The 16128-nt window shown below is 43.4% G+C and overlaps 1 long non-coding RNA gene across 4 annotated transcripts; it reads right to left on the bottom strand.

The window, feature by feature from the left end:
- Positions 1-7083: 7083 nt before the first annotated feature.
- On the bottom strand, positions 7084-8817 carry LOC103426620 (uncharacterized). 4 transcript variants are annotated; one of them, XR_003776692.2, is made up of 5 exons: positions 8688-8817; positions 8405-8572; positions 8191-8267; positions 7373-7447; positions 7084-7292 (listed from the first exon to the last, which is right to left on the bottom strand). It is a non-coding gene; the product is annotated as an uncharacterized lncRNA (long non-coding RNA). The 4 variants fall into 4 exon arrangements; XR_003776693.2 differs by lacking the exon at positions 7373-7447; XR_003776689.2 differs by lacking the exons at positions 7084-7292; positions 7373-7447 and adding an exon at positions 7560-7907.
- Positions 8818-16128: the final 7311 nt, after the last annotated feature.

Here is a 16128-nt window from a genome sequence, read left to right as displayed (position 1 = left end):
ACTGATTAGGATATAACTCACATAGAACAAGATCACATACAAACGGCCGAAATTTCAATACAACTGTCTGACTAGCAACTCCCGCACTGGTTGAGGATCAATGTAATTGAGTAAAACCAAATTATACGTCATCCCTTGATATTTTGAGAAGTGCTTTGTGGATAACGTGGTTGGACTGCGTTACCCATATTTTTCTGTCTGCTAACCCATGTTGGAATCATACAACTGTAATACATGGAAGAATAAAAAGAGAGTAGGTGTGGTCGTCTCTTCTTAATATTAATAAAGAAACCAGTGATTTCTTGTGAACATGAATCATGGGAAAGCCCTGACGATGGTGTCATGACTCATGCCACTCATGCCATTGGAATTTGACTTCTCATCTTCATTTGGACGGTGACCTCACATGGCCTGCACGTATGTACCCACATGTGTATACGTATATTCACACCTATGTGTGTGTGTATTTTATATATATATGTGTGTGCGCGCGCGTGCACATAAACATGTATGTATGTATGTTTATATGTATGATATTGAGAATGTAAATTTCACGTTGGAGAACTAAGGATCTTGCATGTCCTCATAAAAAGTTCGGCTACCTCTAATATTACCAATTGGTTTCTATACCTCAACTTTTTTATGGTACCAGAGCATGTTACTCACGTGTTGAGCCACATCTTGCTTGCTCTCACGTTACCCAATTGTGTTGTTATGTGTTAGGCTTAAATGACCCCACACAGAAGGGAGTGCTGAGAATGTGAATTCTAAATCGAAGATTAGGTTATCAGGAGTTAGACTGCCCACTTTTTGGGTAATGGAAGCTCATAAAAATGATTGGTGGATACATTTAATACTAAATCTGAGTGGTTGCATATCACACACAGCTTTTATCATTCAGTATTTCTATCAAATTTGTAAGCCTAAAAAAAAAAGAGTTGCACAGAAAAATCAGCACTCAGTCTTTATCTGTTTCTTGGATTTTCCAAGTCTCCAACCAAGAAGTTTTCCTCACTCGGGAAATTAAGGGAACACTACCCCAACCTACATGCTCCACTCAGAAAGCTTCAACATACAAGCTTCAACAAAAGAAAATTCAAAGAACTTAGCGAAGAAGGCTTTGGTGTATTTAACACAATACGTTGAAATGAAGGAAAGCTTATTTATTGATATCCCCGATAAGCTACAAATATGTACATATACATGAGTCAAAATAAACACACAAGAGGGAGCCTTCACAAAGGTTACTTAGGAGAAGTCTCAGCAGTCGGTAGAGCCCCAGAAAGAGAAGGCACCGGAGGGGGATCATTTGGAGCCTCAGTACTGGACAGAACCCTAGAAGGAGGAGGCATCAGAGGTTGATCATTTGGAGCTTCATTACGCGGTACAGCCCCAGAAGACGAAGGCAATAAATGCCTTTGGAACAAACCCACAAATCTCTGATGATCAAGTAAAACCTGACCATCAGTTTCCTTCATCTGGTCAAGCTTCCTCTTCATGTTTGTAGCATAGTCATGTGCGAGCCGGTGCAACTGTTTATTCTCATGCTTGAGCCCTCTAATCTCCTGTTTGAGACTCATCACTTCAGCCGCCAATGATTCAACTTGGCGGGTTCGAGCAAATAGGCGTTGGGCCATATTAGACACAGAACCTGCACACTGAACACTGAGAGCCAGCGAATCCTTAACAGCTAACTCATCAGACCGTTTGGAAAGTAGTCTGTTATCTTTGGGAGTGAGAAGGTTCCTGGCCACCACCGCAGCGGTCATATCATTCTTCATCACGGAATCCCCAACGGTAAGAGGACCAGTTGGGGAGACGAAGGATGGGCGCCATATGTTGTCTGGAGAAGGCGGGGCTGCCTCTTCAACAAGGTTCAAGTCAAAACGACGGTCGGAGGGGCCAGACATTTTCAAAGGTGTTGAAGAGAGAAGAGGTCGGACAAATCAAGATCTTAGAAGTGCAAGAATGAAGCTTCTACTGGTGGAGATTCAAGTGTGCTTTGGAACTTAATGCCAGCCCCTATAAAAATCTGCACTCGACGGAGCTTCAGAAATCAAAGAGGCGCCTGCTCAGAAATCGAAGAGGCGTTTGCTTTCTCAAAAGTTGGGCTGCTTAGAGATCACGAGGGTTGATCTCAGAAATCGAAGAGCCGTTTGCTTTCTCAAAAGTTGGGCTGCTCAAAGACCACGAAGGCCGATCTCAGAAATCGAAGAGGCGCTCGCTTTCTCAAAAGATGGGCTCCCTAGAGACCACGAGGGCCGATCTCAGAAATCGAAGAGGCACCTACTTTTCCAGCCTTGTCAGCACCTGTCACACGCACACTCAGCTTTGCGGAAATTATGGGCATTCTGTCAAAGACTTCTGTGGAAGTAGAAAACACATGAATCTTACTGTTCAATCACCCACTTCCCACACGCAACAATAGCTCATGGGTACCACAGATAACTTTGCCAAAGTTCTCTGCCAAAGTTGAGCACGTGAAGCTTGCAGCTCCCACTACATCGCTCTGACCAAGAAGGGTAAAAGAATAGCAAAGAAACAGCACTAACAAAGTTTAGACCCATAAATTTTGAAGGTCTAGCTACCATATTATTACCCACAAGGGTAAAGGAACAGTACCACTGCTGGATAATTGGAAAGTCCATGTATGTCAACCTCTGTGCTTCGTGGCAAGGTAGACTAGCAAACATGCCCAACCTTTACTCACATTCGAGAAAACACTCCCAATAAGATTGCTTGCTCCAAAATCGAAGAGGCACCGTCCTCCGAATCTAAAGAGCCAGACTCCCAACATGACTACTTTCTTAAAAATCGAAGAGAGGGTAAAGGAACAGTACCATTGCTGGATAATTGGAAAGTCTCTGTGTGTCAACCTCTGTGCTTCGTGGCAAGGTAGACTAGCAAACATGCCCAACCTTTACTCACATTCGAGAAAACACTCCCAACAAGATTGCTTGCTCCAAAATCGAAGAGGCACCGCCCTCCGAATCTCGAGAGCCACTCTCCCAACATGATTACTTTCTCAAAAATCGAAGAGACACTGCTCCCCGAATCTCTAGAGCCAGACCCCCAGCATGATTGCTTTCTCAAAAATCGGTGAGGCACCGTTCTCCGAATCAATCGAAGAGACGCTCGCTTTCTCAAAAGCTGGGCTGCTCAGAGACCACGAGGGCCGATCTCAGAAATCGAAGAGGCACCTACTTTTCTAGCCTTGTCAGCACCTGTCACACGCACACTCAGCTTTGCAGAAATTATGGGCATTCTGTCGAAGACTTCTGGTGAAGTAGAAAGCACATGAATCTTACTGTTCAATCACCCACTTCCCACACGCAACAATAACTCATGGGTACCACAGATCACTTTGCCAAAGTTCTCTGCCAAAGTTGAGCACGTGAAGCTTGCAGCTCCCACTACATCGCTCTGACCAAAAAAGGTAAAAGAATAGCAAAGAAACAGCACTAACAAAGTTTAGACACATAAATTTTGAAGGTCTAGCTACCATATTATTACCCACAAGGGTAAAGGAACAGTACCACTGCTGGATAATTGGAAAGTCTCTGTGTGTCAACCTCTGTGCTTCGTGGCAAGGTAGACTAGCAAACATGCCCAACCTTTACTCACATTCGAGAAAACCCTCCCAATAAGATTGCTTGCTCCAAAATCGAAGAGGCACCGTCCTCCGAATCTCGAGAGCCAGACTCCCAACATGACTACTTTCTCAAAATCGAAGAGAGGGTAAAGGAACAGTACCATTGCTGGATAATTGGAAAGTCCCTGTGTGTCAACCTTTGTGCTTCGTGGCAAGGTAGACTAGCAAACATGTCCAACCTTTACTCACATTCGAGACAACACTCCCAACAAGATTGCTTGCTCCAAAATCGAAGAGGCACCGCCCTCCGAATCTTGAGAGCCAGACTCCCAACATGATTACTTCTTCAAAAATCGAAGAGACACTGCTCTCCGAATCTCGAGAGTCAGACCCCCAACATGATTGCTTTCTCAAAAATCGAAGAGGCATTGTTCTCCGAATCTCGAGAGCCAGATACCACAGACCACTTTTTCAAAGTGCTCTGACAGAGTTAAAACATGTGAAACTGGCAGCTCCCACTACCGTGCTATGACCAAGCAGGGTAAAGGAATAGCATTACTACTTGTTGTTAGGGAGACTCCTATATATGTCGACCTCCATCCCCAACGGACAGGCAGACCTGCAAAAATGCTCAACCCTTCATCATATCTGAGAGGGCACTCCCAACAAAGCCTTTCGAAATATTCAGCTTTCTTTCCCCCCGATAATACCTCTGCAAACAAGCTATACTAGAGCAAGAATATCTCATATCATCAGGGTTAAAAGCAAGAGTATCCCATATCATGCTTTTTCCCTGTTTTTTCTTTTGGCCTTGTTTTTACCTGCAAGACAAGGAGAAAGAGAGCAATCAGTCAGCACTTGGAATCAAGCTTCCAGCCAGGAACTGACTACCTGGAACCCCTTACCTGATTACTTACCTGGCATTGCTCTCGAGTACTCATCTTCAACATCTTATGTTTCCAGGGAAGATTCCGCATCTGCTTAAGGAACAGATAGGGCAAGTGCGAAGGATACAAGGAAGCATGTGGAGACAAGCGTAACAGCACACGTGCCGATACATCCATGACTCTGTCAAAAGCAAAAGTATCCCATATCAGCAGGGTGGAACGTACTCTAGATTTGATGGACTTGTTTTGACCCTCAAATTCTTCAGTCGGCCTTATACTCTGGAGGAAACCAGAAAACCCTCCAGCTCAGTTCAAGAATAAGCCTGTGGAAAGTTACTTCTTCAAAAGCAAAAGTATCTCATATCATCTCTTCTCATTTTTCTTCTCTTTATCCTTCATGCTGCTGCAAGATGGGGAGAAGGTGAACAATCAGTCGGAGCTCTGATTGCTTACCTTGTCTGTCACCTCTTTCAGCAGACCCCCTAGCTCGGCGACTTGGGGGACTCCTACTACATGGTTTGTATCGCGCTTGACCAAGCCTGAAACTACAAGTAAGCTTCAAGTGAAATTGATACATTACCTTGTGCATCTCCACCAGTTAAAGATACCACCCCTGGATGGAGGAAGAGTACTTCCAGAGAAGATGCCACATCTACCTATGAGACAGATAAGGCAAGTCAAGACGACACCACACTCCGATACTTAGAAGTTTCGTGATTACGAGATCATTCTCCCACAATATTTCCTAATGTCATTTGTACTAAATCATTCACTCGTACTCACTAAAGGAGAGCTTGAACCTATGTACTTGTGTAAACCCTTCACAATTAATGAGAACTCTTCTATTCCGTGGACGTAGCCAATCTGGGTGAACCACGTACATCTTGTGTTTGCTTTCCTATCTCTATCCATTTATATACTTATCCACACTAATGACCGGAGCAATCTAGCGAAGATCACAAAAAGCGACCGTTTTCGTTACCTAGGATCTATCTTGCAAGAGAACGGAGAATTAGATGGAGATCTCAACCATAGAATACGAGCTGGATGGAAAGAGTGCATCCGGCGTGTTGTGTGACCGTCGTAGGCCACTGAAGCTCAAGGGAAAATTTTATAGGACGACAATAAGGCCAGCGATGGTGTATGGCAGAGAATGTTGGGTGGTGAAGCATCAACACGTACACAAAATGGGTGTAGCGGAGATGAGGATGCTTCATGGGATGTGTGGGCACACGAGAAAGGATAAGATTGGGAATGAGGATATCCGAGGTAAAGTAGGAGTAGCCGAAATTGTAGGAAAGATGAGAGAAAATCGGCTCTGGTGATTTGGACATGTGCAAAGAAGGCCGACTGACGCTCCGGTTCGAAGATGTGACTACGGGACAGAGGTTCAGGGCCGAAGGGGTAGAGGAAGACCTAGGAAAACTTTGGAAGAGACTCTAAGAAAAGACTTAGAGTACTTGGATCTAACGGAGGACATGACACAAAACCGAGCGCAATGGCGTTCTAGGATTCATATAGCCGACCCCACTTAGTGGGAAAAGGCTTTGTTGTTGTTGTTGTTGTTGTAGTCTTTATCTGTTTCTTAATTTGTGGTGGGAGGAGGAAGAAGAGAAAATGTATGCACCATCGTGGTACCAAGAAATGTCTCCGGTTGATCTGTGAATTTCATTTTGTGATCTGTGAATTTCGGTGCAGTTTGTTTGCAGCTTCTTGTTGTTTCAGCTGCTATGAGACTTGTGAGTGCTGTTTAGATGTACTATGTTGTTGCTGCACTTGAATTTGTCATCTTTAATCTGGAGATGGGGTCCCCACTCTATCAAAGAGGTTCTGAGTTCAAATTTTATAGATGACGGTTGTAATAAAAGTTAAAGAATCGGATATCAGATTTCTTATGAATCGGATATTGGCGTTTGAGGTTCTTTGGGGTTCTTGAAGCAGAGCATACAGCCATAAGACAAGTACCACCTTCCATAATAGGGTCGAAGAATCTCACTCGTTTATCTCTACGGAGAACTCTGCCTATTCCTTTGCCCCATTCATTACATGGCTTAAACTCTTTAAGGGAATTAAATCTCTCGTGGTGCAAACTACCTGACGATGCAATGCCTAAGGATCTTGGGAGTCTAATTTCTTTACAATATTTGTCTTGGAGGGAATGATTTTCATACCCTACACAGCCTCAATGGCCTTTCAAAGCTTGAAACATTGAGGTTAAGCGATTCACCCAAACTCGCCGAGGCTCCGCACCCCGATCAGTTATTAAACCCCATGACATGGATTGATATGAAGAGGTTTACCAATCTCACAGCTGATTTTGGCAAGAACATCATACATGTATTTCTTTTTCTCTCTCTCCTAAGTTCTAATTGCCTTCCTATCGTGCGCATGCAGGTCCATGATTTGTTCAAAAAGTAGTTGTTTTGAATTTTGAAGATATATTGCATCTAGAAACATTTCAACATTACAACAATCAATACAAGCCATTCATCCAAATATTTGACAAATACTACTCGAATTTGCACAAATACTTGCCATGCTTCCACCACATATCCCAGGAATTTACTTTTAAGGTTAGAAAGAAAATCAATGATAGCCGGAAGATGCCAGTCAATGGTTTCTACTACCTTTTCATTAATCTTGACTTGCCCTGATAGGTTAACTGAAGATTGATTGTACATTTACTAGAAGATTTATTACATTTTCTACTACCCTTGCAATTGATGAACTCGTTTGCGCAATCAAAAAATGGTCTCCTGTCGGATTCTCCAAAACTGTAGACGGAAGTTGTTTGTAAGATTGTAGAGCTGTTCCTGGTAAGATCAAAAAGCTCATTTGCAAGGCTCATAAATGGATTGCTCAATAGAATATCTCGGAAATTTTCTCCACTTACCTTCCATTCTGACTGATGTGTTCATGAGCTTTTTTTACAGTTTTAGTTTCTACTAGTGATGGTGCCTGTGCAATGCTGTGGGTTTTAAAATCATAAAAAACACGTCAAAAGTTCTAAGTATATACGTGATATGCAAAATTTACATACATGTGATTCATGTCTTCTTAACCATGAACAGAACACAAACTGAAAAAACGAAAAGCAAAAATATGAATTGTACATGAAATTGTGTTCGATCCAAAAACAACACTTAAGAAGGATAAATATACATGCGCTCTGCAATTTCACTCCTCAGTTCTATAACCGCCAAGTGCCACTTATTCTAAAAAGGGTCAACTTCGACTGTTCCCACTTTATGAGTGCTTATTACATCCCTTACTTGAAAACCAATTGCAAACCCCAGCCCATGTTCAGTTGCTTCGATCTTTTCTTTCGTCAAAATTTTTTCAAAACACAGTATTAAAAACAAAAGTTGCTCACTCAGCTATATTCTTCTGCATGGGTTGTGGCATTGTATTAATCTGAAAAGACAAAACTGGATTGGGGGAAACACTTTGGAATCATAGAAGTGAAATTATACTAAAACATAAGCACTTGATGGCAACTTCTTATGTTTCAGTCTCAATTCATTAGTTTTTGTAGCAAGAGAAATTCAATCATCCGCATAAAAAAAAAAATTCAAAATTTACAACCCACACCAAAATCCCAAATTGCAAAACAGTAAAATTCAACAGAAAACCACCATTCATTTCATCATTACATAACAACCCAATTCTTCAAAAAATGTAAAAAAATATAATTTGAGATTGGACACATACCAGTCATTAAATCTCTCCCTCCTCAATTTCTCACGGCAAGCTTTTGCCCTGATCTAGAGCACGAATCTGTTCATCCTCTTAATACCAAAACACCACCAATCAAATAATCAATTTCGTGACAAACAGTTTGGAGCCATAAACTGTAAGTCGTGACCTAAAATTTCCAAATTCATTATAAATGTAGTGGGCGAGTTTAATCTATACCAGAAAATACCTTAGTTCCAGGAACGACGTCGTCTGGGGTTGCCGGGATATGAGAATACTCCTCAGCTGCTACCTCACCTTGGCCGTCTCTGAGCCCAAGTTCCAAAAGCCGCCGACTCCTCGAATTCCTCGTAAAATCCTCCACACGGAATTTAGTAACGTCTATTACCCACGCTATCTGATAAACAAAACGCAAACGAAAGACCACGTTTTTCTTTCTCTTTATCTATTTTCTCAGCAACCAAACGCAAAACAAGAGAAATTAACGAGGAATACAATGAGGTGCGATTTACCTGCAGGAATTTGGGGCCGAGGAGGTGAGATGACTTTCGGAGCGTAATGCGGGTCGGACAAGGACTTGGCGGTAAAAGGGCAAACGTACGGTACAATCTCATATAGGTCATGAAACGGCGCCGTAGGAGTATTTGTTCCACTTTTGCGAGTGAGGGCCAATAGTCCAAAATTAAGGCCTACAAGGGCAGGTCCATGTGTAGCATGAAGATCTTTCTTATTTCTATACCTAAACAGAAAAATTTATCTACCAAACTTTTAAATTTGCTCTTAAATAAATGAAAAAGAAAAAATTAATTTTGTAACCCCAAACACAAACACAAACAGCAACAATAGAATCCGGTAAACGCAACCCTCCACTCTTGTTTTTTCTATTCTTTCTATTATATGATGACAAAAGTAGCTTCTTTTTCTTCATTTGATTGGTTTTTTCACAAAGTAATGCTAGGGTAATCACATTTTTGTACCATCTGACATGATAACTGATAAATACAACTAATATATAATCAAATAGATTCATTAACTGATGTGGCATATACACATCATTTGCCACATAAGATCGTATACTAAAGTGGTACAAAAATATAATCTCCTTAACATTTTTCATTTTTCACAAGCACATTTTGGGTGGTGTTGTTTTAGGACTGGATCCTCTCTGAGGCAAACCCTCGGAATCCTACTGAGCGACAAACACGGGCCGTTGGATTTCGATCCAACGGCTACAAACAGGAGGGCCTCTCTTAAAGTTATAATAATTGTAGTCGTTGGATCGACATCCAACGGCCCGTGTTTGTTGCTCAGCAGGATCCCGAGGGTTTGCCTCGGAGAGGATCCAGCTCCATTGTTTTATTCTGCCCTGACGAAAATTGAACAAGTACAATTTCATTTTTTTTTCTTGTTAAATATTTGTTTTTTCTCTAACGGTTCAAAAACTCTTTTTTTTTTTAAATTTGGTTTAACGTGCAGCAAGATGGGTTGGAGGGAAAATGCACATAAACCTTGTGCGGCTCTGAGGTTTGGGAGGGTTCCAAGTGTCACGGGATGACTCTTTAAGCCTTCCGCCCGTGCGGCACTTAGACTTGAATACCTCGATGAACAAGCTAAGTAAGCCTTCGAAGCCTCGCTTCCCCGGATCGAATCACAAAGAAAGCTAAGATAGCTTGGAGAATGCTAAAATCACTTAGAAGATGGGAGAAAGGAAGCTTTGTATTGAAACTTAGGATAACTTTACAATTGCTGACAATTCTTGGATGGTTTGGCCAAATGGCCTTACCTCCTATTTATAGGCCTAAGTCACCTCCTCAATGGAGGGTTCTAGAATTCCCTACTTACATCCAAAAATATCTAGTATAGTTCTAGATACAACTTGCCTAATCTAGATTGTTCTAGGTGAGGCTTGAATTTGTACACTTGTGTGGAATGTTCCGGAATGCCCTAGATTATCTTGAACGCTCCGCCATGTTCTTGATTTTTCCGGGATGTTCCAGAAGCTTCCATGAAGACAAGGCTTTATGGGCTTAGATATATGGTGTCTTGGGCATTTTCTTTGTTTTTAACATGCAGCCCGTGACATCCTCCCCCACTTAAGCCGTCGACGTCCTCGTCGACTCTTGCCTCTCGAATGTATTAATCAGGTCCTTATATTGCCATAAGGACGTCTCCTTCTCCCATGTTGCTTCGGAGTATGGTAGCCCCTTCCATTTGACAAAGTACTCCACATGCTTTGGTTGTCTTGGTCGCACCACGACACACTTGGCTTCAATGCTCTCCACTTCTTTGTCAAATGCCTCTGTCATCAAAGGGGGTGCTCGATGAGACTCACCTTGGCTTGGTTCCTCATCGCCTGCATGATAAGGCTTCAAGTTGCTCACATGGAACACCGGGTGAAACTTAAGGCGGGGTGGGAGTTCCACAACATACGCGGCTTTGCCAACTTTCTTGATGATAAGGAATGGTCCCTCATATTTCCGCAACAAGCTCTTGTGCAAGCCACGAGTACTCTTGTGCTGAGACGCATTGAGCTTCACAAAGACTTGGTCGCCAGTTTGGAACTCCACATTCCTTCGCTTACGATCCGCCCATTTCTTCATCTTCTTTGAAGCCTTCTCCAAGTGAGCTCGAGCAAGTTCGTGGGCTAATTGCCACTTCTTAGCGGTTTTGAAAGCGGCTGGACTATTCCAGTGTAGCCAGTCACGACCGTGTTCGGGGTCAAGGGTTGTTGCCCTATAGCCAACTCGAACGGACTTTTCCCCGTCGACTCCGAACGTTGCAAGTTATAAGAGAATTGGGCAACATCAAGTAACTTAGCCCAATCTCGTTGATTGACACTAACATAGTGCCGCAAATAAGTCTCCAACAATGCATTAACCCGCTCCGTTTGTCCATCAGTTTGGGGATGAAAAGTTGTGGAGAAGTCTAACTTTGAGCCAAGTAGCTTGAAGAGCTCCTTCCAAAATCTACCCGTGAAGCGAGCATCTCGATTGCTGACTATGCTCCTCGGAACACCCCAATACTTCACCACGTGCTTTAGAAACAAACGTGCAGCTACTTCGGCTGTGCACTCCACAGGTGCGGGTATGAAAGTGGCATACTTGGTGAATCTATCGACCACGACGAAGATAGATCCACATCCATCAGACTTGGGCAAATGTGTGATGAAATCCATGGTTAAACACTCCCATGGTCTTGATGGGGTGGGAAGTGGTTCCAACAGTCATCCCGGTTGCATTTGTTCCATTTTGTCTTGTTGGCACACAAGACAAGTCTTCACGTATGAATCTACATCATCCCACATTTGTGGCCAATAGTAAGCATCGCTCACCAAAGCCAACGTGCGGTGAGTGCCAGGATGTCCTGCCCACATTGAGTCATGGCATTCCTTAAGGATTTCTTTCCTCAAGCTCCCCCACTTTGGGATGTAGATCCGCTTGCCCTTGGTGTATAGCAAGCCGTCCTCAAGCCAAAACCTTCTTGTCTTCCCATCCTTGACAAACTCCACAATGTTCTTGGCTTGGACGTCATGTGATAAACCTTCTCGGACACGGCCCAAGAGATGGCTTTGCGGCTTGAGTACCGTAGCCATTAACTCTACTCGTCTACTTAGAGCATCGGCCACCACGTTCTCCTTTCCTTGCTTGTACTCTAGCTTGTAATCAAACTCTGCTAAGAACTTTTGCCACCTTGCTTGCTTAGGTGTGAGCTTTTGTTGGGTTTGAAAGTAGCTAGTGGCAACGTTGTCCGTCTTGATGATGAATGGGGTACCAAGCAAGTAATGCCTCCAAACTCTAAGGCAATGGACGATGGCGGTCATCTCCTTTTCATGGGTCGTGTACCTCTTCTCAGCATTGTTTAGCTTGCGACTTTCATAAGTTATCGGATGTCCCTCTTGCATCAACACTCCTCCTATGGCAAAGTCGGAAGCATCAGTGTGCAACTCGAATGGCTTGCTAAGGTCGGGCAACCTTAGTACAGGCTCCTCCATTAGGGCCTTCTTCAACCTCTCAAAGGCCTCTTGACAACGGTCCGTCCATTCCCATGCCTTATTCTTCTTAAGAAGGTCTGTTAAGGGTGCCGCTATGGCTGAGTACCCTTTAATGAATCTCCGATAGTAGTTGGCTAGCCCCAGAAATGATCGTAGTGTTGGTACCTTGGTCGGCGGTTCCCACTCTTGAATGGCCTTGATCTTGCCCTTTTCCATCATAAGTTTCCCCTCCTTTATCTTGTGGCCAAGAAATTCTACTTCTTTTTTGGCAAATGAGCATTTCTCCTTCTTGACATAGAGTTCATGCTCCCGAAGGGTCTTGAACACTATGCGCAAGTGGTTGACGTGCTCCTCCAATGTCTTGCTATAGACAACAATATCATCAATGTAAACCACGACAAACTTGTCAAGATAAGGATGGAATACCTTGTTCATCAATGTGCAGAATGTTGCGGGGGCATTGGTCAGACCAAATGGCATGACTTTATACTCGAACGATCCATATCTGGTCACCATCGCCGTCTTCGATTCGTCTCCAGGGGCTATCCTCACTTGGTAGTATCCCGATCGAAGATCTAACTTTGTGAAGTACCTTGCTTCACCAAGTTGATCGAATAAGTCGGCGATCAACGGAAGTGGGTACTTGTTCTTGATGGTAATCTTGTTCAATGCTCTATAGTCGATGCACAACCTTAGGCTACCTTCTTTCTTGCGTTGGAACAGGACGGGTGCACCATATGGGGACTTGGAGGGTTGGATGTAGCCAGCATCAAGTAGCTCGTTGAGTTGCTTCCTCAATTCCTCCAACTCGGGTGGCGATATCCTATAAGGTGATTTGGAGGGAGGCTTAGCACCAGGCTCCAACTCAATCGCATGGTCGACCTCTCTCCTTGGTGGCAACTTTTTTGGCAGTTCTTTAGGCATCACGTCCGCAAACTCCATAAGGACGGCTTCCACTTGTTTCGGCAAAGGCCCGTGTTTCTCCTCCCCTTCATTCAACATTAGAGTTGCAAGAAATGTGGCCTCGCCTTTCTTCCAAGACTTGGCAAATTGAATTGCCGACAAGTGCTGGGTACACTTCTTGGCTTGCCTTTCCAATGGCACCAGGCAAGGTTGTCTTCCGTCGTCTAGGATACAGAAGATATTGTAGAAGGGAATGGGAAAGGCCCGTACCTTGTCCATGAACTCTAACCCAATGACTACGCCATAGTCATCCATCTTGACTACGGTGAAGTCGATATTTCCCTTCCATGTGCCAATGTCTACTTGTACATTGCGCGCAACTCCAACAATGGGGGTGGCAGCGAAATTTACCGTCTTCACGCTACCGGGCTCCTTGGTGACTCAGAGGCCAAGCCTTGTGGCTTCCTCCGACGTCATGAAGTTGTGTGTTGCTCCCGTGTCCACCAACACACGCGTCGTCTTGTCACCAGTTTTGACGTCGACGAACAATGATCCTCCCCCAACTTGAGCCTTAGGTTGTGGGAGGGTTGTCTGGATGGCATTCAGTAGATGGATGCATCCCATCGTTGCATCGTTACTTTCTTCGGCCTTGTCCTCCTTGAAAGCCATGGCCTTAAAGGCCTTCTTTTGTGGGCAATCTCGCATCATGTGAGGGCCGTCGCATAGGTAACAAGTGGGTTGCCAAGACTTACCCTTGCCTTTGTCATGCTTATCGGCTTTCTTCTCCTTCGGTTTGCTTGTCTCGGCCTTGTCCTTCGGCTTGTGTTTTCCCCCACTTCTCTCATGGTTACCCCTATTCCCCGTGGACTTGGAATCACCTTGGTGGCTTGATTTAAACTCAATCAAGGATTCGGCGGCGGCAATGGCATCAGACAATGTTTGCACGTGTCTCCTTTGTAGTTCGAGTTTTGCCCAATTTTGCAGTCCACTCATGAAGTACATGAGATTGTCTTCCTCTAACATGTTGGGCACCTCGAATAACAAGCTCACGAAGGCGTTGACATAGTCTTTGACGCTCCCCGTTTGCTTGAGCCACCTTAGTTTCTCCTTGGCTTCGTACTTGGCATTTTGGGGATAGAAGTGCAACATAAGATCTTTCTTAAATTCATCCCAAGTGGTGAGAGATAACGTACCTTGCTCAATCTCCATGCTCCGACGACGCCACCACATAAAGGCGTTGTCAGCTAAGAACATGGTTGCCATTGAGATTTTGGACTCGTCATCTTCAAGCTTCAGGTACTTGAAGTATCGCTCCACGTTCCACATGAATGTGTCGAGCTCATTTGCTTCCCTCTTCCCATTATAGGATTTGGGTTTAAAGGAGTCGATTACCTTGGAGTCCAACGCCTTGATTTCCCTCGGCCCTTGTACGAATTGCTTCACGACTGCTTCTTTACAAAATGCCACATCTCCCTTAAGTTCCCTTGTGTCCTTTATCTCTTCTTGAAGCGCCACAAACCTTGCCTCTATGTTGTCAAGGTGAACCTGGACTTTCCTCCGCATCTTGTCTGCCATGGTGTTGAGAGCGCCAAGGAGCTCATCTCGTAGCCCTTCCACCAAGCCACGAAGTTCATCCTTACCATTGTCCACTATGGTTTGGATTTCCTCCTTGTCGACAACGTCGTCATCAAGTCGAGTATTGAACTCGAGTATGGTTCGTTCCACCTTCTCGAGTCGCTCTTCCATGGTCTCCATCGATGCTTGCAAGTCCTTTAACTTTGGCTTGCTCTTGGCAACATCTTGGACCTCGGCAGTACGCTCCCTTAGATCGGAGACTCCGGACACCATCTCTCCACTTGCCATATCCTACTTTCCTTCAAGTGATTCACGAGCTTGGCTCTGATACCAGCTGTCACGGGATGACTCTTTAAGCCTTCCGCCCGTGCGGCACTTAGACTTGAATACCTCGATGAACAAGCTAAGTAAGCCTTCGAAGCCTCGCTTCCCCGGATCGAATCACAAAGAAAGCTAAGATAGCTTGGAGAATGCTAAAATCACTTAGAAGATGGGAGAAATGAAGCTTTGTATTGAAACTTAGGATAACTTTACAATTGCTGACAATTCTTGGATGGTTTGGCCAAATGGCCTTACCTCCTATTTATAGGCCTAAGTCACCTCCTCAATGGAGGGTTCTAGAATTCCCTACTTACATCCAAAAATATCTAGTATAGTTCTAGATACAACTTGCCTAATCTAGATTGTTCTAGGTGAGGCTTGAATTTGTACACTTGTGTGGAATGTTCCGGAATGCCCTAGATTATCTTGAACGCTCCGCCATGTTCTTGATTTTTCCGGGATGTTCCAGAAGCTTCCATGAAGACAAGGCTTTATGGGCTTAGATATATGGTGTCTTGGGCATTTTCTTTGTTTTTAACATGCGGCCCGTGACACAAGGTACGATCAATTACACATGAATGATGAAGTTCTTCCTCTATTTGGTTTTTTATTTCTTATTTTTATTATGAGATCTTCATTTTGAATATTAATTTCAATTTCCTTTTTCATTATGGCTTCTAGAGAACAAAAGTGACAAACATAAGTGGTTTCTAAAGTGCTTTTTCATTAGAACCCAGTTTTATATAGGGAACTTTAACGAAAAGCTCCCGGTACTGTTCACCCTAACGAAAAACCACAATTTTACACTAAAAAGTCAATCCTGGTACTATTCATTTTACCCTTTATATTGTCATTATCATTAAAACTCAAAGTTTTCAAACCCTTTTCATTAGTTTTCCTTTTTATATATAATATAGCACATAGACTTTGGTGGCTTGTTGGTATAGTAATGTTTACTAACTAATGATGGCTAACATAAGTTAAGGGCTCATCTGGTAACGTCTTACAAACAGTTTTGACAAATAAAAACAAAAAAAATAGAACTTTACAATTTTTTTATTAAAATCTCAAAATGACAAAGCTACATAACTTTGACTCTACGTTAGTTTATATGTACATGAAGATTATTATACTAAAATGGATTGTCTCTGCAATTTCGTGCA

Source organism: Malus domestica, chromosome 02, assembly GCF_042453785.1.
Source record: "Malus domestica chromosome 02, GDT2T_hap1".
NCBI classification, from domain to species: Eukaryota; Viridiplantae; Streptophyta; class Magnoliopsida; order Rosales; family Rosaceae; genus Malus; species Malus domestica.
The sequence above is the reverse complement of the archived record's forward strand: the minus strand, read 5'-3'. Positions and strand labels throughout refer to the sequence as shown.